We start from the raw sequence: 26,205 nt of genomic DNA on the forward strand, positions 1-26,205 counted from the left end.
CCACTTTGACAACGAGCAATGGCTCTTATTCATGCCGGACACCGAGGTGTGATCACAATGAAGTGCGCCCGCAGCTACATGTGGTGGCCGAGAATCGGCAAGGTCACCGAGATAGCTGCAGAGTGCACAGCCCGCCACTTAAATCAACGCGCTTCAACACGAGCTCCAGCACCGGACTGGGGCAGACCGAGCACACCTTGGCACACATTCCTGGTAATTCCGGATGCCTACAGCAAATGGGTTGAAATTCACCATGTGAACAAAGCAACATCGACAGCTGCCATCGATTTCCTGCGCTTGTTGTTCGAAAGTTTCGGATTTCCCCACATAGTGGTTTCAAACAATGGAATCGCATTCGTGTCAGCCAAAATACAGAAATCTTACGAGTGACAACTGCATCACAGTGGTGAAATCTGCTCTGAACCACCCAGCCACAAACGAACAGACCAAACGCTGCGTGGTAGAGCTTAAACGTGCTTTTGCAAGTACGGGATCATTACAGCGGTGCATTCCACGTTTTTTTTTTTTTTTTTTTTGCAAGCAACTCGCAACGGGCCAGATGGGCCAGGTACTTGAGAATCTCATGTTTTCTTGCGAGCAGCGAACACACATTTCGGCCATTCTGCCAGAACCACCTTGAAAGGTCACACCACATAAGGAAGACGCCTCACATTGCCGCTAACTCCCCAAAGGACAACTAGTGGTCGCTAGCTGGTTTCACAGAATGCCCAAATCAACGGTGGCCATTGTATAAAAAAAAAGAAGTTTCGGCAGGAGGTTTTGGCCTGTTGAAGCTAAAGCCCCTCCATCATGTCTTCTACTGGAAAACGCATGAAGAGGCTTTAGACCGTGCCTTCCCGCTTCCAGCCAGGTGCAGGGATGCGGCCTGCCCCCCACCTGACCTCGCCCCCGCGATACTTGAAGCCGCCCACCCGGGGACTGACTGACTGTCGGTGCAATCAGTGCGCCCGCGCACTGGTTGCCCCTCCTTTGTGCTCCTCGCCCCCTTTTATGGCCCACAGCGGACTCGAAAGCCAGCTTTTGGACCATCGCAAATGCTTTTCTTGAAAGTAATAAACTCAGTTCCCTGTTACGTACGCTTGTTATTCTGGCTACCGTGGACATAACACAGTGCAAATAGTGTTATTTGTTCTTAAAAAATTTAACCTCCCCGCCTTTTAACATTATATATCTCTCTTTTAACTTACTCTCTTTAATATTTTTAATTTATATCGTTTAGTCAGGGAGTCGCGTAATGAAAAAGAGGAAGTGGACCTATTTATTTATAGATTTGTTGTTCATTTTAGCGAAGAACTGCCAGTCTAGTGCCCGACTTTGGGCAGGGCTGTGTGGTGCAGTGGACGCAACAATGTGTAGGAGTATAGAGAGTTTTGAACAAAAGCGTGATGATGCAAAACGCAAAAAAAAAGAAGCTACATGAAATACGGTCCACAATCTCAAAAGCAAAACAAAAACTACAAAAACAGTGCCCACTAGGTTATGTTATTTGGGTAAAAAGTAAAAAAGAACTCAAATACCAACTGTAGCAAAAATAAAGTCGGCAATATTAAGAAGCGAGACATTGCAGAATCGAAGCATTGAATAATCGTGCAGAAGGGAGGCATTGAACCTCAAGCAATCGGTCAAAGATGGGTATTAAAATGGAGCGAACTATAATATATATGAAGGTGTAGTTATGAGCCATGTGAAACAGCTAACGCACAAAGAGACTAGTTGAGATGAACTTTTTCAAGAATATCAGGTGGCAAATTGTGCCACTCTCTGCTTGTGGGGTAAAAAAAAAAAGGTACCTGTGTATAGGTTCTCAGTCACTCCTTCAAGATTGGAGGCACGCGTTTCATGGTGCAAGATTTGTTCGATATAATTAGTTTTTTGTATTGCCACTTTATTATTATATATAAAATAGAACAGCTTCATTAATTCGTGATAACGTCTCCATTTCAGGGTTTCTAGTTTAGCGCTTTCCAGAAGAACTGACGGAGATGCCTCACCTTTAGCCATTGCATATGAGTTTTACAGGTTTTCGCTGTATTGAGTAAAGTTTATCTGTGTTAGCTTGCATGTGCAGGTTCCAGACAGCCGATGATTATTTAGTATTGTTATTACATACGGTTTGCACGCAGTCATTTAGGTTCGCCACATGCCTTAGCGAGTGCCCGTTTAAGGTAGCCTAGCATTTTCAAAGCCTTTTTCAGTATAACACAAATGTTCGTTTCATCTTAAATCAGATGTTATTACAAGACCAAGGTGCGTATACTGCGAGACAAAGAACAAGAATTGATTGCTTAGGTTGTATTGAAATTTTAATGAATCTTTTTGCGGGTTATGGTTATCCCCAAAGTTTTTCTCGTGTTAAAAGTCATCTGTCATTTTGTGCACCAATCTTGAATCTTAGATAAAAAGTTATTTATTTTAAAAAACCTGGTCGCTGGAAGCATTAACTATTTTAAAGCATGCAGGCATCTGCGAAAAGCTTTAGGTTTGCTGGATAACACGGGTGGCAATATTGATATAAACTGGAAAGAAAAGAGGCCCGAGGGCGAATCTCTGAGGTAAGCCGTATTTAAGCGGCACGGTAGGCGAGTTGATACCCCCGTTCATAATATCGTGCCCTGTGAATATTACTCGCACTTTGAAAGCCTGACCAGGGATGCATTAGTTAATTTGCACTAATTAACTAATTAGTAGATAACTGTAACTATCATGTAACCTGTGAAACTTGAGAATGTATTGTAAATTGAGGGGTCTATGTGGTACATACACTGAATGTTCGGAAAGGCGCACTTCGTCTTTTTAACAATACCCTATTGATGTGCTATACTATCGATCTTTACCTTAACGAATCCAAAATGTGGGCGCGGCAAAAGCACTGGGAACATGTGGCTCACGGCTTTTCGTTTCTTCATCGTACAGGCGTTGCTGAATTCTGCTGCTGGGGCCTTATCATTGATTCCCTCCGCCGAGCCGTTTTATCAAGGCAACTCAAGACAGCAACATGATTTCGACGTCACCGTCATCGAAGAGGCGCTGCTGCATTTCCGGTCCGGATGTGCTACGTCAGTCGCAACCAATGCTATAAGAGCTGGACCATTCCTCAGCATCGACAGTGGGCGCGGCGAAAGCACTGGGAACATGTGGCTGATGGCTTTTTGTTTCTTCATCGTACAGGCGTTGCTGAATTCTGCTGCTGGCGCCTTATCACCGATTCCCTCCGCCGAGCCGTTTTATCAAGGCAACTCAAAACAGCAACATGACTTCAACATCACCGTCATCAAAGAGGCGCTGCTGCATTTCCGGTCCGGATGTGCTACGTCAGTCGCAATCAACGCTATAAGAGCTGGACCATTCCTCAGCATCGACAGTGGGCGCGGCGAAAGCACTGGGAACATGTGGCTCACGGCTTTTGGTTTCTTCATCGTACAGGTTAGATATGAATGTTCAATACGTAGTGACTTGTCAGATTTCTTGTTATTCTGCCGTGCCCACGCACCTGCTTTCTTATTGCGTATGAGTGCTACTGTTCATGCAAAATTATTCTCTGTGGGGACGTGGAATCAAATCCTGGTCCTACTATTGAACAAATGTTTCAGGCAATCCTGGATGGACAGAGGGAAATCAAGGCAGAGATAGCCGATTTAAAAACTCGTCTTGAAGGTACTGAAAAAACGATAGAGAGTTTTGGTGTGCGCCTAAATGCCCTTGAAGCTAATGTCAACGAAACCCATGGAAAACTAACCACTATTGTTGAAACTGTTCAAGAGGCCGTTCAAATCCAGAGCGCGAAGTTCATTGACCTAGAAAACTACACCCGCAGATCGAATTTGATAGTTTTTGGTATTGCTGAATCGCAGGATGAAACTGAATCTGATCTGCGATGTAAGGTTATTGATGAATTGTTTGGGAATAAGTTAGGTGTGAATTGCTCTTCTGTCGCTCGTATTCACAGGCTTGGACGCAATAAAGATAACAGGCCGATAATTCTATATTTCCAAGACTACAGGGAAAAACAGGCTATCTAGAAAAACGTTTCAAAACTTAATGGCTCCAAGATTAGTATTGAAAACGACTACTGTGCGGAAACGCGTCGGAAACGTAAATTGCTTTGGCAATCAGCTAAGACAGATAAAGATGCCGGTAAAGATGTATTTTTTGTTGAAGATAGGCTCCGTATTGGTACCGACCCTTTCAGTTGGAACGACTCTTCAAATTCCCGTCAATGGCTGTCAAAGGTTAAAAAACACCCCGCTAAAGCATAGCAATTCCCAACGTTCCAGCTTCGCTTGATATCTTTTAATACTAGGAGCCTAGCTAACAAAATCGATAAGCTTGAAAATCTTCTTCTTTTATATGACCCACATATTTGCGTCATCCCTGAAACCTGGCTACATGGTCTGATAGGTGACAACGAAATTGTGCCGCCTGGATATCAAGTTTTTAGGCGGGATAGAGGCTCTCGTGGTGGGGGCGTGGCGGTTATTGTAAAAGATTCCGTTGACGCCTGTCTCGCCGATCAAATTGCTGATCATGAAAGCATATTTTTGAAAATATCGCTTGACCATGTTACCTTCTTTCTTTGTGCTCTTTACCGTACACCCAATGCAGATATGTTTTTGATGAAATGATATGATCGACTTCTAGGTTTATGTGGGAAACACGTCTTGCTAACAGGTGATTTTAACTTGCCATCTATTGTTTGGGATAATTTAAGCTATGGCTGCTCTCCTTCGGGTGACTCAATTCTTGACATCATGTTTTTGCTCAACCTCAAGCAAACGGTGGATGTCTGTACTCGAGGCGGGTCGATTTTGGATTTACTCTTTCTAAGTGAGATATTTTCTGATGGCTATGTTGCAATCGAACCGGGCATTTCTGATCATAAACTGATTTTTTTTACTTGGAATAAGGCTTTACATCATGCTAAAAATACCCAGCCTGCCACACTTATAAAGGAATTTACTAGGGCGAATGATGTAGCTATAATTGACTACCTTGAAACGCATATCGGATCCTTGTTACACAATGTTGAGACCTCTTGGCAATCGTTTGTTAGAACCATACGTCATTGTGTTGAAAATTTTGTACCGTGTCGAAAAACTTATAAGCATCGTGCAAACCCTTGGATTAGCCGAGAAATAATCCACATGAAGCGTAAAATTAAAAGGCTTCGCAAGAAGCATGTGCCAATGACACCCCAGCTTAAAGTACTGAAAGACAAACTGCAAACAAGCTTGGTGCAAGCAAGAAACACTTTTTATAGTAATACGCTGACTGAATTTCTTCAGAATAGCCCTAAAAAATTTTGGAGGTATTTAAGCGAGTCTAAGACAGGAAGTAGTAAAATGAAGGTTAATGGTGTAATAATAACGGACGCTCCTACTATTGCTGAACATTTTAATGCATACTTCCAGAGCGTTTTTTCTCAAACCGATGATTTTGAACTTGAGAATTCATTCGTTGACGCAGACAATGACCTATTAGTGACGCAAGAAGGCGTTTTGCACATGCTATTACAACTTGATCCCAAAAAACCTCCGGGGCCTGACGGCATTCCTAATGCTTTTTTTAACCGGTACGCTGAATACTTATCGGAGTTCCTAACTGGCTTTTTTAATCTTTCAATTGCTACAAGAGAAATACCGGCTGATTGGGGTATAGCACGTGTGAAACCAATTCATAAAAAAGGTGACCCCTTATTATTTGAGAATTACCGCCCTATTTCTATTACGAGCAGTTGTTGCAAGCTTCTTGAGCACGTTATTGCTAATTACGTCTATGAATTTCTCAGTGAACACAATGTACTATCAAAGCATCAGCATGGCTTCAGAAGGGGGTTATCTACTGTTACCCAGTTAGTTACAACTGTCCATGAATTTTCACGTGTGCTTGATGTTTCTGGGCAAACTCATGTACTGTTTTTAGATCTTTGTAAAGCCTTTGATAAAGTGCCACACGGGAAATTGTTACACAAATTACAGCGTATTGGACTACCTACAAAAATTGTTCTGTGGATTCAGGCTTATCTTCAAGATAGACGTCAGTATGTAGTGATTGGTAATTCTTCATCGACTGTTCTTCGTGTGTCCTCTGGAGTCCCACAGGGAAGTGTGCTAGGGCCACTTTTGTTTTTAATTTATGTTAATGATTTAGTTTCTCTTATTCCTGAAAATGTGTCTGTGCGTTTGTTCGCGGATGATTGCGTCATTTTTAAGCAAATTTTCTCACCGTGTGATCATGTGGCTTTACAAGATGCACTTATCCCTATCGATAACTGGTGTCAGAACGGGGGCATGCAGTTAAACACTAACAAAACTGTGCTTCTGCGCATCACCAGGAAGCTACGTCCTAGTCAATTCCACTATACTCTAAGAGGCACTAACATAAATAATGTAGACAAGTATAAGTACTTGGGCGTCACACTCTCAAGCAAATTGACTTGGTCGACCCACATAACTGACATTACCACTTCTGCATTACGTAAGCTATGGTTTCTAAAAAGAAAACTAGCATCTGCACCCTCGCGTACTAAAATTCTAGCCTATAATGCCTGTGTTCGTTCTAAGCTTGAGTATGCTTCTATTATCTGGGATCCGCATACCAAGAAAGATATTATGAATCTGGAACGTATTAACAGAAAGGCTGTAAAGTTTATTTTTGGCAAATATCATAGGTTTGATTCCCCGGCCACTTTAATGCAATTAAACGACATTTCTACTTTAGAAGCTCGGAGAAAGTTCAGTCGTCTTTCCTTTCTTTACAATTGTTTGTGTGGTATTGTAAAAATTGATCTCCCTGACTGTGTTAAACCGCTCTCAGTACGACGTACTTGTCATGGTCATGAACATGCTCTAACCCCAATTTTTGCCCGATCAAATGCTTTTAAATATAGTTTTTTTCCTAGAACTGTCGATGACTGGAATTGTTTGCCGTGTGACATCTTTCATTCTAATAAGTTTCTTGGTGACCTTGAGCGTCACCTTCTTTCTTAACCTTTTGTTTCTTTTGTATTGTTGTCTGTTGTTTTCTTCAATTACGTTTTGATGTATCCACTCCTGCTTGGGCCAGCACATTGGCCTGCGGTATTGTGAAATAAATAAATAAATAAATATTGTTTTGCGGGGTCATGAATGGGCCTTCCGTAAGAATCCTCTCTTTTCACGCGTACTCTATCTTAATTTTTACGTGGCACCGTAGAGTACACCGTCTTAACGCTAGATGGAGCTATGAGGGCTTGACGGCTATAAGTACATAAAAAATATATGAAGTACATAAAAAAGATAGAAAGGTAGCTGCGTAATTTTGGAACCAGCTAAACTCCCTAAGAAATGAGACGAGCCTAGAGCAGAGTTTTATAACTACAGCCCAAGGTGCTAGGCTAGAAGGGGACGAAGCTATTGAATATATAAGAACAAGGGTGACAGAAAAATTTCAACAAAGAAGTACTTTATGCACCACAATAGACAAGGACGAATCAAGTGGTGCAATGTCTTCATTTTCACAACGAGAGTGGGAAAGGGCTGAGAAAAGGGTTCTTAGTAGTACATCAACAGGCCCAGGTGGCATTCCAATTAGGCTGATAAAGACATTAGGTCCGAAGTCTAAGCAGGCTTTGAGAGAGGCAGTGAGCAAAATAATAATCGATGGTGAAGTTCCCGATGGATGGAAACTTAGCAGCATGAGCATGATCCATAAAGGAAAACGGTACAAAGCTGACATAAACAACTACCGTCCTATAACAGTGACATCAGTGGCCTGCAGGCTGGGGATGCAGATTATAAAGGAAAGACTGCAGGCATGGATAGAGGATGAGGGGGTACTGGGGGAACTGCAGAATGGGTTTCGGAAACACAGGAGGTTGGAAGACAATTTGTTCTCACTGACGCAGTGCATCGAAATAGCAGAAAAGGAACACAGGCCCCTGTGGCTAGCATTTTTGGATATCAAGGGAGCGTACGATAGCGTGGTTCAAGAGGAATTGTGGGGAATACTGGACACACTAGGCGTGGAACATGTAGTCACTAATCTTTTAAAGGATATCTATACAGGTAACAAGGTAGTTATAAAGTGGGAAAAACAGGTATCCAAGCCTGCAGAGGTAAAACGGGAGCCTTAGGCAGGGGTGTCCTTTGTCGCCCTTATTATTCATGATGTACCTACAAGGATTAAAGGCCAAATTAGAGGAAAGGGGACTGGGCTTCAACCTCTCTTTAGTCAAAGAAGGAAAACTTATTGATCAGGCACTACCTGCGTTAATGTATGCAGATGATATAGTGCTAATGGCCAACAACAAGGAAGAGTAGCAGAGATTGATGAACATCTGCGGTAATGAGGGAGATAGATTAGATTTTAGATTCAGTAAGGAAAAATCAGCAGTCATGATTTTCAATGACAATGAAGGTAGTGAGCTTAGAATACAGGAGGTTACGCTAGAGATAACAGATAAATACAAATATCTGGGCATATGGATAAGCAATGGGACCGAGTACCTGAGGAAACACGAAATATATGTGACGACTAAAGGTAACAGGAATGCAGCAGTGATGAAAAATAGGGCACTGTGGAATTACAATAGGTATCATGTTGTGAGAGGAATATGGAAAGGGGTCATGGTTCCTGGGCTGACGTTTGGCAATGCGGTCTTGTGCATGAGATCAGAAGTTCAAGCAAGATTAGAAATTAAGCAACGTGGAGTAGGTAGGCTTGCTTTAGGAGCTCACGGGAATACACCAAATCAGGTAGTACAAGGTGATACGGGATGGACATCATTTGAGGGCAGGGAAGCTAGCAGCAAGATAAAATTTGAGAAGGGAGTGAGAGAAATGGGGGAGGAGCGTTGGGCTAGGAAGGTTTTCAGCTATTTGTACATGAAGAATGTCGATACAAAATGGAGAAAGCGAACCAGGAAATTGACTACTAAATACTTAGAAAACAGCAGGTGGCCAAACCAAAAAGAATTATCAGTTAAAAAGAAAGTGAAGGAAACGGAGACTGACATGTGGAGAATGGGCATGATTAAGAAGTCCGCACTAGAGATCTATCGAACTTTTAAGCAGGAAATTGCCAAGAAAAGGATCTATGACAATACTCGGGGTAGTTCTCTACTGTTTGAGGCCTGGACAGGAGTACTGCGAACCAAGACATATCGGGCCAAATACGAAGGGGTAGACAGTATGCAGTGCGTGTGGAGAGGAAGAAGAAACTGCCGAACACTTGATAATGTTCTGTAAAGGGCTTCATCCTATAGTTCAGGATGATGGCGCAGAGTTTTTCAAAGCACTGGGGTTTAGGGACCGGGAGGGCAAAATAGACTTTAAGCGGGTAGACTTAACTAGAAGAAGGTTATCCGATTGGTGGCTAAAGTCAAGGCACGAGTGAAAATTAAACTCTTCACTGCAAAGTACGAATCCTCAAACTCACCTATTGAAGAAAAAAAAAAAACAAATCTAGTTTTTGGTTGATTAAGTATTACGGCTTGGTGGCGCTAGCCACCGCCCGATTTAAAGGGTACAGCCATATCCATTCATCCATCCATCCATCGGCTAAGGTCCCTCCATAATTTTTAAGGTAGCGACATCTGCCGCGCGCGCCACCTAGAAAGTTCCTGTAGCAGACGACGCCCAGCTTTAAGCATGGCATTCAACTGTTGGAAAAATATCTGCACATGCCAGAAAATAAAAGCTACTGATGCCTGACTGTGATGAAGGCGGAAATAAGGGCCCAAAATGTTAAAGCTGTGCCTTTATTTCAAATAAACATTAAAAAAGAGAGCGGAAAAAGTGTTTGATCGCCTAGATTCAGGATGTTTACATCTTGTTTATTCGCGTTCGTATTACATTGCGTTTTCAACCTAAATTAGCTGCATATAACTAAAAAAAACGAAGGCACGTTGATTCGCTTTCATTTCACAAAATAGTCGAAGCCCTTGACGGAAACAACAACGAGCCGGGACCGAAGACAACCCGAGGCGAGTTTACCTGCGGCTCCATGGCGCCTGCCTTGGTCGCTGTATTGGCCATACCTTGGCAACTGCGTGCGCTTAATCCGATTGCTCTCCGCCTTTCTTGCTCGTAAGTGTGCTGTGTACATATAGCGATCACTTCGGTTGAACAATGCATCTGACAGCCATCCGGAGCGAAAAAATTTCGACATGGCGTTGCTGAAACGCGATCCTCGCTGAAAGTAAACATCCTGCGCACGTGTGTGGAAACTAAAATTTGGTGGAAACGCTTGCGCTAACAGTCTTCTTCTCACTGCGTGCGGCGATTGCCCGACCACTTGAGTGTCTTTTCCTATTCTGTTCTACGAGTCAACGCAAGCGTCACGACATTCCAAAGCAGCGTGTCATCGCCGATCGTCGAATTTGTGAATTCGTGTTGCAAATGCGACCTAACCGCGCAAAACACCATGGTGTAGCTAAATTTTTTCGACAAGGCTTCTTGTGTGCGGGTGTGTGAATGCGGTTGTATTCCTGATATGAGCAACGTCGGTACGTAACCTTGAGTCACCACGTGGATTTTTAATAGTGTGTTTATGCTTTTTCGATTTGCCTTTGTGCCTCCCTGAAGCGCACAAGCTTCTCAAGGATTAAAGATCCTTAAGTGAAACGCCCGCCAATTGGCCTAATTATTGTTGCACTTTATTTTGCTGGCGATTTTATATTCTTCTGCTGTTTTTCCTACGTTAGTTCGCAGCTTGGTGCTTTTCATCAGTGAAATAGCATTGCTGCTTACCGAGACATTTCGTTTACTATCCGAGTGTGAGGGTAACCTAAGGGTAACAGAGTAGACAATAATGTACTTTGATATAGTTTTATTATTTGGTGGCCAGTAGCTGTGGATATGGGATGTTTATTTATTTATTTAAGAAGATCGATACTGCCTGTCGGAATGCCATACTTTAGGCAGCGGTGAACGATACATATAAGAAATATACAGTGATGGCCAATGGCTATATGGTATTTATTTATTTATTTAAGAACATACAGTTAGTCCGAATGCCATACTTTAGGCAAGGGTCAGCGATACAGTGGGAACAACACAATTCAGAAAATACAGTGATGGCCAGTAGCAATGGCTATGTGGTATTTCTTTATTTATTTTAGAACATACAGCCAGTCCAAATGCCATACTTTAGGCAGGATCAGCAATACAATGGGAATAACACAATACAAGAAATAGACAATGCATACAGAACAATATGAAATATAGAACAGATCATAATGTAGGAACAAGAGTATTATTTGTTACAGATTGTGGGTTGAGGAACACGAACGTTTATTTACGCCAGGCCACACTCCGCCGGCAAACACCAACTGGGAACATGCGTATCAAAAACAACTCAGGACCACTTCAACGCCGCCAGGTGAAGCGGCTACACATCACATGTTAGTAGCTGTCTTTCCTGTTGCCGCCAAACCTAGCGGCCACAGTCACACTACACAACATTATTTGTTTGAACAAAAAGCCTGAATGATACACAAACCCAAACAAAGTTTCATAATACCACACAATTATCACTACACGAGCAGTACAGTAACAGCAACTACCACTTATTTACCATAACGGCTTGACATATACACATGCCGCCTTGCAGGAGCTGAACGAAGTTTTTCATCCATCCATTCATATACATATGCAGCACAAAAATATAATGACACTAATTTGTACAACTACCTAAGGTTATGCTTGCAGACAAAAGCTGCGGCACATGCCACCCACAATGCAAAGTACAGAGTAATGCAGATACTTACTAGTATATTTAATTATACCTTCAATGCACGAAATACGCTTAGGATGTGCTTCGAAGTGAACAAAAGGACATGACATGAAGCTGGCACTGAACAGTAAGGGTAGCTTAAATAACTATTAAAATGCAAAAACAAAGAACAGCCACACTTACAGTAGTACAAGAGACATCATACATTTTACACAAACTTTTCTACCTGTACTACCTAATGCTACCTGCAGCAACATGCATTCCAATGCTTCGGCTACCACACTTCTGTGAGCTTTGAATTTTTGTCATAAGGAGATGGTCTTTCTTTTTCACGAGAATTGAGATTCTAGTTCTTAAAAACATGGCAAGGAGTTTGTCCGACATGCAGTGGCATGTAGGGAAACAATTGCCCAAGTACAAGGAACTTTGAATGGTTTTCTGAAGTTTAGATGCGGAAACTCTGTTTGCAATAAATGCATCTTCATTTCAGCGCACATAATTTTCAGCAGCCTCTATTAACTGCAAGACAGCTGGTGATCGGACTGTCAATGCCGGCTTCTCTTTGTTTAAGCACTTCAGCATTGTGAGCTTGTTTCCCTCGGCTGAGCTTGTGATCACTTCAACACAGGCTTGACAGGAGTTTGCCTTCTTGACTTGTGCAACAACATAACCAGCAAGGTACTCCAAGGATTCATGTTCTAAGTCTTGAATATCAAGGAGGTCTGACGACGAACAACATACATTTTGCTTTCATTTGGTTTGTTGTCATTGGCCATGCTAGTCAAGAGAAAGCAGTCATCTTCAGTGTAGCTGCCTTCCTTACTTGGCCTCAGAAACTGGGCCATCGTAGCAGCTCAAAGCGAAAACTTGAATTCAAGTACACGAGGCACCGGGTTCTCACACCTTAGTGCAGAGAAAAGATTCTCTAGGGCATCTTGGCCGAACCTGCTCAGGAGCAGAAACTTAAAGATGTACTTTTGAAGAAACAGTGCCTGCAGTAGCAACACTGATGTTGTCGCTAGGATAACGCCAGTCTGCACTGGTTTCCAGGTGGCTTTTTTTTCATCCCCAATACATATTTTTTCAAAAAGTGCAATTGTTTCTTCAAGAAACTGAAGGGCCTTTCCATACTCAACATCATCAAAATGGCTCAAAGCCAGTTTTATTGTTCTGGAAGTCATGAGTCTGAACCATCGAAACATCATCTCAAGAAACCATGCAGTTATCAAGGCTGGTTTATCTAATGTTCCATTATCTGCGAGCAAGCGTACTGCAGCAGCAGTGTCGCTGTTGATAAGGCTGAATGCTGGCCCCACCTTCATTTTATCATAATGGCTGGGGTCAACTGAAGAAGGCTTCAGGTGGGGAGCTAGCTTTAGCTCTGCATTGCTGTCTATCTCGACAAGCTTCTTTATAGGCTCGATGGATATTTCATTTCCTGGCAGATTGTTTTTTTTTCACTACTTCTACGGGCAAGTATATCTTCTGGCCCTTAGTAAAGTGGCTCCTCAGGTTCTTAAGGAGATGAGGAACGTCAGCCATGAAAAAAAGTTGCCTAGATGCATCACATGGGTGGGGACACGAGGTTTTAGGCTTCCTGTGCTTGCCTACAATTATACCGAACAGTTTCCAGATGGCTTGGTTCCCCCCTCCCATGTCTGTCACCACAACATCTACTTTCAGGGGAATTGCCTCACATGCTTTTATGATGACGATGATTATATCCTTGACTGTTTTGGCATGGAATGAATTTCCAGTCAAATGGTAAGCAACTGTTTGCTTCCAGTAGGTTGTTATCCCACCGAGCATAAATACCAGCCCATTAGTGGCCAAACAGTCGGGTGGCAGTGTTCCGTCTGCAAGAGGTATAGTTGGGGCTCCAAGCACTGTTCCCGAGGATGGGTTGTATACTAAGCCTGGTGCAAGCTGCATCTCATCGAGCATTAAAGTGGCATGCCGGTTCTCTGGTGACATGAGGCTAACCTATGGAGTGGAAAGATTTAGTTAGGTGATGCAAACAGCGGTACTATGGTAACAAGACAGGTCAAGGGTCATGGGCACATGTCTGTGCACTTACCTTCAGTGCTAGAGACGCCATGATGTCCTCCAGCAAACCTGGTGTGGACTTGTACCCTTGCAAGTGACGATGTAGGGTGCGTTCTGTTGGCAGAGGTTGTCCAAGCTCCCTGACTGAGTCATAGCCACGTGCTCCACAGGAAAGTCTCATTTTCAATGCCTTTATAACAGTCTTCTTAGTCCATCGAGTTCCCTGCATTGTCGCCATCTTCAGACATTTACCTTGGTCTTCATTCAAGTATTTGTTTAGTCCTGCGACAAGGTGCTTATTTGCAGTTAGTGCCTGGAAACGCTGCCTCTGAGCAAGTTGAAGCTTCCGTCGCATCGCCTGAAGTTCAATTTCAAGCTGGACCACTCTCTTCTATAGAGCTGCTTGTATCAAGTGGCCTGAATTAGTGCACCGAAATTAGGTATAAAGCAGTTGTCAATGCTAAACAGGCAAGAGTGGGGGCTAGGTGGTGCTTCATATTGTCACGTAAGAGTGAGGGTAGCCCGAAGACAGGAGACCGGGAGGTTAGTAGAAATAGAAGGAGATCCGTTTATTTGGCGGACTTGCGCTCACAAAAGGAAAACAGACACACCGGCCTAGCGGGAGGCGAACAGCGCGTTGGACGGCCGTCGGGTAACAGAAAAAAATGTCCCACTGGAACGCAAGGCGCATTCGACGGCCGTCGGGTAACAGAAATGTCCCACTAGAACGCAAGGCGCGTTCGACGGCCGTCGGGTAACAGAAATGTCCCACTGGAACGCAAGGCGCGTTCACCATTCGAGATACAGTCGTCGTAGCGTCTGGCGCTATCTCGTTATCAACGAATGGTCGACGTGCGGGCCATGATCTTCGCAGATGAGTCGCGGTGCATCCTGGACCACGATAAGGCCGCGTGCCGGTGGTATCGGCATGCGCAACACTATCTGCAAAACGCCTCGCGGCATTGCTTTCCTCCTCAACGTAAGCATCGACCCGATGCTTTCTTTAAAATAAAACCAAAACAAAAGGACAGCCTGTGCGAAAGTAAATGGCAAATAAGCACGAATCACGCACACATAAACAAAACAAGAGATGCAAACAGGGAGCCTCCTTTAGCGCGCATGATAGGGCTTCAAACGGGCGACGTGTACCACTTCTTGTAGTGCGCGGCGTCGTTGGGATGAGCTAGCCCCATCAGGGACCACTTCATAGTCCACTTCACCCACTTGACGGATGACTTTGTATGGGCTGAGATAACGGCGCATGAGTTTTTCGCTTAATCCTCGGCGGCGAACGGGCGTCCAAACCCAGACTTTGTCACCTGGCCTGTATGTTAAATCGCGTCTCCGCAGGTTGTAGCCTCTTGCGTCGTTTCGCTGTTGGTCTTTTATGCGCAGACGAGCAAGCTGCCGGGCTTCTTCTGCGCGCTGAAGGTAGGCGGCCACATCTAGGTTGTTTTCATCGGTGACATTAGGCAGTATGGCGTCCAGGGTAGTAACGGCATCCCTCCCATGGTTGAGATTAAATGTTGTCATTTTAGTGGTCTCCTGCACCGCGGTGTTGTAGGCGAAGACCACGTAAGGCAGAATTAAGTCCCAGGTCTTGTGTTCTGTGTCCACGTACATAGCAAGCATATGGGCAATGGTCTTGTTCAAGCGTTCCTAGAGACCATTTGTCTGCAGATGGTACGCAATTGTTCTTCGGTGATCTGTATGACTGTAACGTAAGATTGCCTGAGTAAGATCAGCCGTAAACGCTGTTCCCCTGTCTGTTATTAGTACCTCAGGTGTGCCATGACGGAGGAGAATTGATTCCACAAAAAATTAGGCAACTTTTACGGCTGTGCCGTTCGGGAGGGCCTTAGCTTCAGCGTATCGGGTAAGGTAATCAGTGGCCACTATGATCCACTTGTTACCGGATGTTGACGTGGGGAAAGGTCCAAGCAGGTCCATACCAATCTGTTGGAATGGTCTCGATGGGGGTTCAATTGGCTTGAGAAATCCAGCTGGTTTTGTTGGAGGTCTCTTCCGGCGCTGACATTCACGGCAACTCTTGACGTACCGCGCAACATCTGAGGAGAGGTGGGGCCAGTAGTATCGTTCCTGAATTCTGTGGAGTGTGCGTGTAAAACCGAGGTGGCCTGCAGTGGATTCGTCATGCAACACTTGTAAAATTTCTTCTCTGAGGCTGCTTCGGACGACAAGAAGGTAAGCTGCCTTATTCGGTGCGAAGTTCTTTTTAACTACCACCCCGTTTTGCACACAGAAGGAGGATATCCCACGCTTGAACAGTGCAGGCGGTATGGAGGCCTTTCCTTCGATGTAGTTGATCAACTGTTGTAGGATCGGGTCTGAGCGCTGCTGTAATGTAAAGGTGCTGCTGCTGATAGGCCCAAGAAATGCATCGTCGTCTTCATGGCTTGGTGGTGCGCCGAGAGGGGCTCTTGAGAGGCAGTCTGCGTCGGAGTGCTTACGACCAGATGTGTAGACTACCTTCACGTCAAACTCCTGAAGCCGTAGGCTCCATCGAGCGAGGCGGCCAGAAGGGTCTTTCAAACTGGCCAACCAGCACAACGCATGATGGTCCGTTACAACCTTGAAGGGTCTGCCATATAAGTATGGGCGGAATTTCGAGGTGGCCCATACTATCGCAAGACACTCCTTCTCAGACGTGGAATAGTTCACTTCCGCTTTCGACAGTGAGCGGCTTGCATACGCGATGACGCGCTCGCAGCCCTTGTGCTTCTGAACGAGAACGGCACCTAAGCTGATGCTGCTGGCGTCTGTATGTATCTCAGTTTCGGCATTTTCATCAAAGTGACCCAGCACAGGCGGCGACTGTAAACGTTGTTGAAGTTCTTTGAATGCCTCCATTCGAAAGGGGCGTCCGACTTGGTGAGCTGCGTCAAAGGGGCAGCAATGTGTGAGAAGTTCTTGACGAAGTGTCGGTAATAGGCGCACAGTCCTAAGAACCGGCGCACTGCTCTCTTATCTTGCGGTTGAGGAAACTGTGCGATAGCGGCTGTCTTCTCGGGATCTGGTCTTACGCCATCTTTGCTTATAACATGGCCAAGGAACTGTAGTTCTTTATAGGCAAAATGGCATTTTTCTTGCTTCAGTGTCAGCCCTCATGACTTAATTGCGTCCAGTACCGTCCGGAGTCTTTTCAGGTGGTCGCTAAAGTTGGAGGCGAAGACGACCACATCGTCCAGGTATACGAGACATATTTGCCACTTGAGACCTGCCAGTACTGTGTCCATTAGACGCTGGAAGGTTGCTGAAGCGGAACAAAGTCCAAATGGCATCACTTTGAACTCATACAATCCATCCGGCGTGATGAAGACGGTCTTTTCTCGGTCTCTTTCATCAACCTGAATTTGCCAATACCCTGTCTTCAGATCAATGGACGAGAAGTACCTTGCATCACTAAGACGATCAAGGGTATCGTCGATCCTTGGTAAGGGTACACGTCCTTCTTGGTTACACTATTCAACCGTCGGTAATTGACGCAAAACCGAAGACTTCCGTCTTTCTTTTTGACAAGGACGACTGGTGCCGCCCATGGGCTTTTCGATGGCTGAATTACATCGTCGTGTAACATTTCCTCAACTTGCTCTCGGATGGCCTGACGTTCACGTGCCGACACACGATAAGGACTTTGATGGAGAGGGCGGATGTCTTCTTGTGTTATGATTCGATGCTTTGCCAGAGAAGTGTGTCGGACCTGTGAAGAAGTGGCGAAACAGTCGTCATAACGTCGAAGGAGGTTCTGGAGCAGTTGCTGCTTGCATTGAGGCAAGGAAGGGTTAATGTCGAATGACAGCTGCGAGTTGTGGGTCTGTGGGGTGATGGTCGCTGGATTCGAGAGGGCGAGGGTGTCACTGACTTCCCCGATTTCATCGAGAAAGGCAATGGTCGTGCCTTTGGCCAGGTGACGGTGTTCTTGGCTGAAATTCGTTAGCAGCACTGGGCCCTGTTCATTCCGGAAGTCCGCAATGCCTCTTGCGATTGCGATATCACGGTCAAGCAAAAGCTGTATGTTACCTTCGACGACGCCATGAGCATTTTCGGCAGTACCAGTGGTTACGAAGATTAGGGTCGTTGATCGGGGTGGGACGCTCACGTCATTCTCGAGCACACGGAGGGCTGCGCGATTGTGTGGTGCCGAGTATGAATTTATGGCTTGATCCGAGGAAAGTTTGATGGATCTGGACGCCAGGTGAATAACCGCGTGATGTTGAGTCAAGAAGTCCATGCCGAGAATGACGTCACGGGAGCACTGTGGGAGCACCAAGAAAGTGGCAAGGTATGTGTGACCATCGAATGTCACCCTTGCAGTACATCGCCCCGATGGGGTGAGGAGGTGGCCTCCCGCTGTGCGGATCTGCGGGCCGTCCCAAGCCGTCTTAACCTTCTTCAGTTGTGCTGTCAATGGCCCGCTGATGACCGAGTAGTCAGCTCCTGTGTCAATCAAGGCAGTTACCGGGTGGCCTTCGATAGATACTTCAAAATCGGTGGCACGTGGGCTGGAGTTGCGCGTTGGTTTTGGGTTCGGGTCACGGCTTCGTCTGGTTGCTTCGTCTCGCGGCTTGGGTTGTTGTGCGCTGTCGTCGTCGTAGATGATGTGCTGTCGTCATATATGGTCGTCGGTGGAGGGTCTTCAGCTTTTCCTCTTAAAGCAACCTCACCTCCAAAGGTTGCTGGTTTTAGTTTCCCCTACGGGGGCTTGGGGACCTTCTTCGTTCGTTGTTGCTGCGGTTCGGTGACGTGAAGCGTGGGGATGGCGGTGATGGAGAATGGCTGGACAAGTACTCTGTATGGCGCAAGTAGTCTTCGATTGCCGGAGGTTGTTGTCCAGGGCGTGGCCGTGGTGCCTGAGATCAGAAGCCATGCAGTCCCATCCGCCTGTAGGGGCAGTGTCGAAGAATGTGGCCGGCCTCACCGCAGTGAAAGCATAGGGGACGGTCGTCGGGAGTTCTCCAGGTGTCGCATTTTCTTTGGCTCGGGCGTCTCTCGTATGTAGGGTGGGCGGGTAAGGGCGGACGGGTAAGGGCGGACGGCTACTCGGGGCTGCAGCGTACCGTCGAGGACTGGGCTCGTTTCGTCGGGGTGGCCTAGTGTTCACTGCAGCGGCGTAAGTCATTGCTTCGGCCTCTGTTCGAGTCGTCGCTGATGAAGAGCCAAGCGCCTGCTGGACTTCATCACGCACTATGTCCAAGAGAGATGCTCCTTGGGGGGGGCCTGCGGGGTAGGAGGTAGCAATCGGCGTAGTTCTTCCTTAACCACTTCTCGAATAGCTTCCCGCAGATCGTTGGTGCTTAGCCCACCTCGAATCGGTTCCGAATAGAGCGAGCTGAGCTGAAACGGGCGGTTGTATTGCCGAGTCCGGGCATCCAGGGTCCTTTCTATGGTGTGCGCTTCTTCAGTAAATTCGGCGACTGTTTTAGGAGGGTTCCTTATGAGACCGGCGAAAAGCGACTCCTTCACCCCTCGCATTAGGTATCCGACCTTTTTGTGTTCGGTCATGTCTTGGTCCGCTCGCCTAAAAAGACGTTTCATTTCTTCGACGTACACCTTTAGGGTCTCATTGGGCTGTTGGGTCCTCGATTCTAGCAGCAGCTGGGCCCTTTCTTTTTGCATGATGCTGGTGAAGGTCCTGAGCAACTCATTCTTCAGAAATTCCCAGGTGGTCAGTGTGGTCTCATGGTTTTCATACCACGTTTTGGCGGGGCCGTCCAGGGAAAAGAAAACGTATCGCAGCTTCATTTCTTGATCCCACCTGTTTATGGTAGCCAAGCGCTCGAATTGGTCGAGCAATTCTTCTGGGTCTTCAGCGGCATAACCATGGAAAGTTGGGGGCACCCGCGGCTGCTGCAGCATGACAGGGGTAGGTGATTGCGGGGTGCTCATGGTGGCTGTGGAAGCGTCCTTTCGTGGTCGCGTGGGGTTCGGTAGCGGTCCCAGCTCAGGTGGTAGGTTTCGGAGGCGGCGACTGCTTCGAGTATCTGTGTCTTCAGCGTCCTCGTTCATACCCCGCACCTCCACCAGATGTCACGTAAGAGTGAGGGTAGCCCGAAGACAGGAGACCGGGAGGTTAGTAAAAATAGAAGGAGATCCGTTTATTTGGCGGACTTGCGCTCACAAAAGGAAAACAGACACACCGGCATAGCGGGAGGCGAACAGCGCGTTCGACGGCCGTCGGGTAACAGAAAAAAATGTCCCACTGGAACGCAAGGCGCGTTCGACGGCCGTCGGGTAACAGAAATGTCCCACTGGAACACAAGGCGCGTTCACCATCCGAGATACAGTCGTCGTAGCGTCTGGCGCTATCTTGTTATCAACGAATGGTCGACGTGCGGGCCATGATCTTCGCAGATGAGTCGCGGTGCATCCTGGACCACGATAAGGCCGCGTGCTGGTGGTATCGGCATGCGCAACACTATCCGCAAAACGCCTCGCGGCAATATTGAAGATGGCACGCTGATACAGAAAGCGCATGCACGAACAGCCCGTTTGCTGTTCTCTGTATGTGTATGCTTTATCAGTGCGATATCTCCCCTAGTTTTAAATAGCATTGTTAAGAATTCGTTGCTGACAGCAAATGACCTGCATGAGAGCAGGGAAGCGCAACACAAAAACATCAGATAAGCGCAGGAATATCTAACATTCCCGCATGTTTCTTTTCCCTTGTTCCCTTCATGCAGTTCATTTTCTCTCACTCTGCACGAGTTGCACACAAATCGGTACTCTTACGGGTATAATGTATTGCTATTTGTGAAACAAAGGGCCTCGACCTCCTAGTAGCATGGAAACTTGCATTGAAAGAAAGGTTGTGTCAGCTTCTGTATGTATGTCGCTATGGGCAAAAGAGGCATTGAATGATGGCACACAAAAAAATTCGAACAAAACTGTTTAACTTACTAGCCTGTGTACTTTCTGGCTGGAATGGAGCAGGGATCTGTAGGTCTAGTTGCATATCAGGAACATCTGCGTAGAGCACAAAGCAACTTGACAACCAGCAATGTAGAGAGGCATCGGTATCTCACATGGGGAATACACATGCTTTGGGCCTGTTTGCTTGGATCTGCCTGTTTGCTTGGATCATCTGCATATCTGCCTGTTTGCTTGGATCAGCTGTAGACACAGCTTTATTAGACGTGAAGGTAAGTTTGAACCATATTTTACAACATAAAAAAAGATTGTAAATACAAAATATAAAATATCTCTGTGCTGTCTGCACAGCATATATTGTCTGTATGTGAACGGATGAAGAGCATAAGCACGCAATTTACCAGCTGATGGAAAGGTAGGAGCTCACAGATGGGAGAAACTTACCATTCTCAGTGCCGACTGGCTAAGGTTCGACATCGACCCGTGTGTTTTGCTTGCCTTTGGTGTCATCTGGGTAGGATACATGAACATAATGACAAATGATAACTCAAGGATTGTTTTCATTGCAATCAAATTTGACTTGAACGCTGTGAATAGCATTCAAGATTATTTTTCCTAATGAACACCATGAACATACCAGTACTTTCCACTCTTGTTCTTTTAGGGGGTGGCTTGCGTGGCTTTGCAACTGGTCGATGCAAAAAGATGCTTGGCGTCGCAAATGGCCTTAGCTTCTTTTCACCGGTATTCTTGAGAATAATCGGTTCAAACTGGTCTTCTGTAAAATGATCCTGTAGCAGAGTTGGAAACGACTTTCTGAACATGTTGTAGAGCGAAGTTAACAACGCGCACAGAGATAGAGAACTAGAGATAGTAGAACTCACTGCTGAAGTTCATGAATGTTTATCGCTATAGCAATTGAATTGAATTGAAGTTTATTTGTCCTGAAATTCTTACAGGATAGGGAGCAGAGGATAAAGGCTATATAGCCTGACATGAGGCCTCTGCTCCTAAATACAGTTTGGCACGCAGGGCGCTCAATCTGTCACATATGTTTTCAGAAATAAATATATAACACAACAAATAACACACAGAAATAGTATAAATAACACAATAAATAAACGATAACACAACAAAATTTAGCATGGTCTTGTCACTATATTTCAGGGAAAACATTAGAAAAATCACTTAATAATAATCAATAATAATAATTGCTGGGGTTTTACGTGCCAAAACCACGATATGAGTTAGAGGCATGTCGTAGTGGACTGCTCCGGTAATTTCGCGACTACTTGGGATTCTATTACGTGCACTGAATACGCGCCGTACACGAGCCTCTAGCATTTCACCTCCATCGAAAATGCGACCGTCGAGGACGGGATCGAAGCGCGTCTTTCCGGTCAGCAGCCGAGCACCGCAACCGCAGTAACTGCCATACCACGACGGCAGACAAATTTAGGTCGCGTGCAACACAATGCGGATATCTGTCAGCGAGTTAGTGCACTTCCCTCGCTTTATTTACTTGCATGCTAGGCTCGTAGTGCATGACCTACGTCAGCGGGTGCATAAAGCACTAAAATAAATAATCTCGACAAATGTGGGTCATCAAAACCAGCTTGCACGAATGAAATGCTATTGCAGCTCGGCACATGCACGCGTATGCTTTTTCTCGCGCATTTGCGTCGCGTTACTTACCTCGCATAGTCGTGCAGTGGCCGACGGTTCGAAGTCTTTCCGTCCAATTCTGTGCAACCACACTTTTCTTCTGGTTATGTTCTGCTTGCTCCGCGGGATGCAAAATAACTTCTCCGCGGGATGCAAAATAAACGCACAGCAACACGGCATATCGGATCTTCCAGAACGAAATCACGGCACAATGTGCATAGCGGAACAGGCGAAGCGAGCGCTCTCCTCCCGGACCGCGGGAACCTTCATGGCGTAGCAAGGTCGCGTGTCACAGATCAGCCTATCGCGGGCGCCGTCGGCTTCATGAAAGCTTTTCGATACTTTTGAATTTATTGAGGGACTTTATTGACGGCTGTCGCATTCTGAACAAAACTGGCCAGGGAACTTTTTTTTACCACGTGATTCGAACACGCTCTATACCATCATGAACTAGACATACGCCAGTACCTAAATCTCAGAAAGCAATTAGATATCTTCAAGCACGTCTCCACGGCAGCGATTCAAACGCGGTAAAACAGCCAATATTTCCGAGAAAGCCCATAGATGCTGTGCATTATTTTTAATAAGCTGGGGAACTCGCACTATTGCAACTACGATACTGTAACACCGGTAGAAGAAAGGTTCATAGAGTTGCTACTTGAAACTACGAAAGCAATAAGAAAATCGGAAAGGGAGAGGAGTTATTATCGTTTTGCTTTTCGGTCCCATAGAGTGACGCGTGGCCCCACCGCCACCGTGCGGGAAAGCGCGCCTCCTGCTCGTGAGCCCGAATCCTGGGGACGTTCCATAGGCAGGAACTCAGTCACCCGCCAAAAGAGCAAGGCCTCTCTTTTCACCAACGAATGTTCTCAATGTATATATGTGGAGGGCGTCACTGCACTCGCTCTTGTTGACACTGGTGCCCCAGTTTCTGTGATCAGTACCAGACTTTGCCAACTGCTCAAAAACGTTCTGACACCACTAGCAAGTATATCGCTTCGTACAGCCAGCACAGAGCACGTCATGCGGGCCGCTGCCTCTACTGCTCGCGTTGCGATTGATGGCCTCATCTAGGTTGTATTGCCAGTGTTGGATTCCTGCTCCCATGACCTCATTTTGGGTTGGAACTTTCTCTCTGCTAATAAGGTCATCATCAACTGCTCTCAGGGCCCCGCCGCGGTGGTCTAGTGGCTAAGGTACTCAGCTACTGACTCGCAGGTCGCGGGATCGAATCCCGACTGCAGCGGCTGCATTTCCGATGGAGATGGAAATGTTGTAGGCCCGTGTGCTCAGATTCGGGTACACGTTATAGAACCCCAGGTGGTCTAAATTTCTGGAGCCCTCCACTACGGCGTCTCTCGTAATCATATATGGTGGTTTTGGGACGTTAAACCCCACATATCAATCAATCAACTGCTCTGAGGCTGAGGTGGATTTTAAAGTGTCTGGTGATACTATGTTATTTGACGATCTTGGAGCTAGGAACAAACTATTCAGTTGCTGAAGACGTTACTATACCACCACACTCTTTTTTCCTTGCCATGGCATCTTGCAACTCGCTCGCCGAGTCGAGTGCCCTTTTCACGCCATCTGCTGTTTTCGTTCGTTGCAAGTGTTCGCCGCTACCTCATGCCCTTTTGGAACTTCATGACGGCTTCAGCAGACTGCTCATTTTGAACCTGTTGTCGTGTCCTGTAACACTGCTTCAGGGCGAGTGCGTCGAGCGTGTCTACTGTCTCGACCCTTCTGCAATTATCGATATACCGATTGGTCCTTCCATTGAACTTGAAGTTGCCGGAGTGACCTGTGCCTCTTTGTCGCAAACTACTAGGCCTGATATACTGAGCAGCTCTATCGCCGACACGTTAACCATTTCCCAACGTGCTTAGCTTCTACGACTCCTGGACAAGTTTCGTTCTTCCTTTGACTGCCAGCATACTTCCCTCGGCTGCGCGTTAGCTGTGTGTCACCGCATCAACACTGGTACCAATACACCACTGGGTCAAAGACCCTATCACGTGTCCGCGACAGAGTGCCAGGTTATAGACGACTAAGTAGCTGACATACTCAAGTGTGGCATCATACAGCCTTCGAATAGCCCCTAGGCATTTCCAGTCATTCTTGTTAAGAAGGACGGTTCAATCCGCTTTTATGTTGACTATCATCGTCTTAACGAAATAACTCGAAAGTACGTTTACTCCTTACCGAGAATTGACGATGCCCTTGACTGCCTCCAAGAAGCGGAGTTCTTTTCTATTGACTTGCAGAGCAGCTACTGGCAAGTTCCTATTCACCTGAAGATGAACCTAAGACGGTCTTTGTCACATCTGATGACCTTTACGAGTTCCGTTTCATGCCTTTTGGTCTTTGCAAGGCGCACGCAACATTCGAGTGGATGCTGGACCTTGTCGCCAATCTTGCGTCACTAGGACTCCACTGCTCAGACTGATGTACTCACCGATGCCAGCTGTGTTAAACTCGGCGCCAATCTCACGCAGTGCAAATCAGAATTCCAGGAGTATACAGTCGCATAGGCAAGCCTTACCCTCACCAAAGCAGAGAAAAAATATTTTGTGACAATGAAGTAGTGTCTGGTAAATAGGGCTCTAGGTAAATTTGGTTACCCCTTCGATGTAATCACCGATCACTATGCACTTTGTTGGTTATCCATCTTGAAGGGCCCAATCCGTTGGTTTAGCTCTCTGGGCTTTGCGGTTGCAAGAGTTCGACATGCGTGTTGCCTACAGGTCCCGCCATCACACTGATCTGGCGCCCTGTCACGCTCACCTGTGTCATGTGAAACCTCTGCCTGTGTATCTGCTGTGGATGAAATGGTTGGGTTCTCAGCAAACTGCAACATGACGTCTGAGCAACCTAAGGATGACTGGATCAGCACTCTTCTGCGATTCCTTTCAGACTCCTTCACTTCTTCATTTTTTCATACAATGCGCCGTCAAGCAGTTCACTTGGACATCCACGATAGCCTTCTTTATCGCAGGAATTACAAGTCTGACAGCCTAAAGTGGTTACTGGTCATACCTCGCCATCTTAGTGCTGCAATATGTGGAGCTTTCCACGCCGACCCTTAGAGCGCACATGCAAGCGTTTTTAAAGCATACGCTCGGCTTTCCTCCTGATTTTATTGGCGAGGCATGTACACCTTTGTGCACAAGTATATTCAGTCATGTCTGCAGTGCCAACGGCGCAAGCCCTCCCTCATCACGGCTCTGGTCTGATCCAGCCAATCTCTTGCCCAGCCAGGCCTTTTGATCGCGTTAGAATCGACCTGTATGGGCTTCTTCTATTCACGACTTCCGGAAACCGTTGGTCCGTTGTTGCTGTCAACTACTTGACACGATATACAGAAACAGCCGCTTTGCTTGCTGCCATAGCACGCGACGTATCATCTTTTCTTCTGCAGAACTTCATTCTCTGTCTTAGTGCACTGCGTGAACTTCTCAGCGACAGAGGACGTGTGTTCTTCTCCGAAGTCATCAACGCACTTCTTGCCGAATGTCGTAATATTCACCAGAATACCACTGCCTACCATTTCCAAATGAATGGCTTGATGGAAAAATTCAAATAGGGCATGAAATCGGCATGGCTTCTGCAATATCGTTCATGTATTCCCTGTTGTTCTTGCATAGACCAACATTGAGGATCACATCCCGGCGAAAGCTGGGTAAAGGTAGAATAACTGATTGATGGAGCAGCGACGGCACCTGGGGGTAAATTGCTACAGCATACGGAAGGAACGAACGTATGTGCCTCGACAAATTTCAGCAGATGTCCAGTGCTCGACTACGAACATTGGATCTCACATCACCAATAGGTTCAGTTCAGTGGACTACATAAGGCGGGCATTTCTACCGA

General features: G+C 46.0%; 1 protein-coding gene across 10 annotated transcripts in view; it reads left to right on the forward strand.

Moving 5' to 3' along the window:
* The window catches only part of LOC119167755 (uncharacterized), a 595,822-nt gene that overhangs the window by 485,474 nt on the left and 84,143 nt on the right, over positions 1–26,205 (forward strand). The window contains exon 16 of one of the 10 annotated variants that reach the window (XR_012883841.1): positions 2,935–3,444. The exons of the other annotated variants lie outside the window; for them this stretch is intronic. The gene's annotated coding sequence lies outside the window, so the exon portion shown is untranslated. The remainder of the gene's footprint in view (positions 1–2,934; positions 3,445–26,205) is intronic. 10 annotated transcript variants of the gene reach the window in all.

The sequence above is a fragment of the Rhipicephalus microplus genome, chromosome 6 (genome assembly GCF_043290135.1).
Source record: "Rhipicephalus microplus isolate Deutch F79 chromosome 6, USDA_Rmic, whole genome shotgun sequence".
Classification (NCBI taxonomy): Eukaryota; Metazoa; Arthropoda; class Arachnida; order Ixodida; family Ixodidae; genus Rhipicephalus; species Rhipicephalus microplus.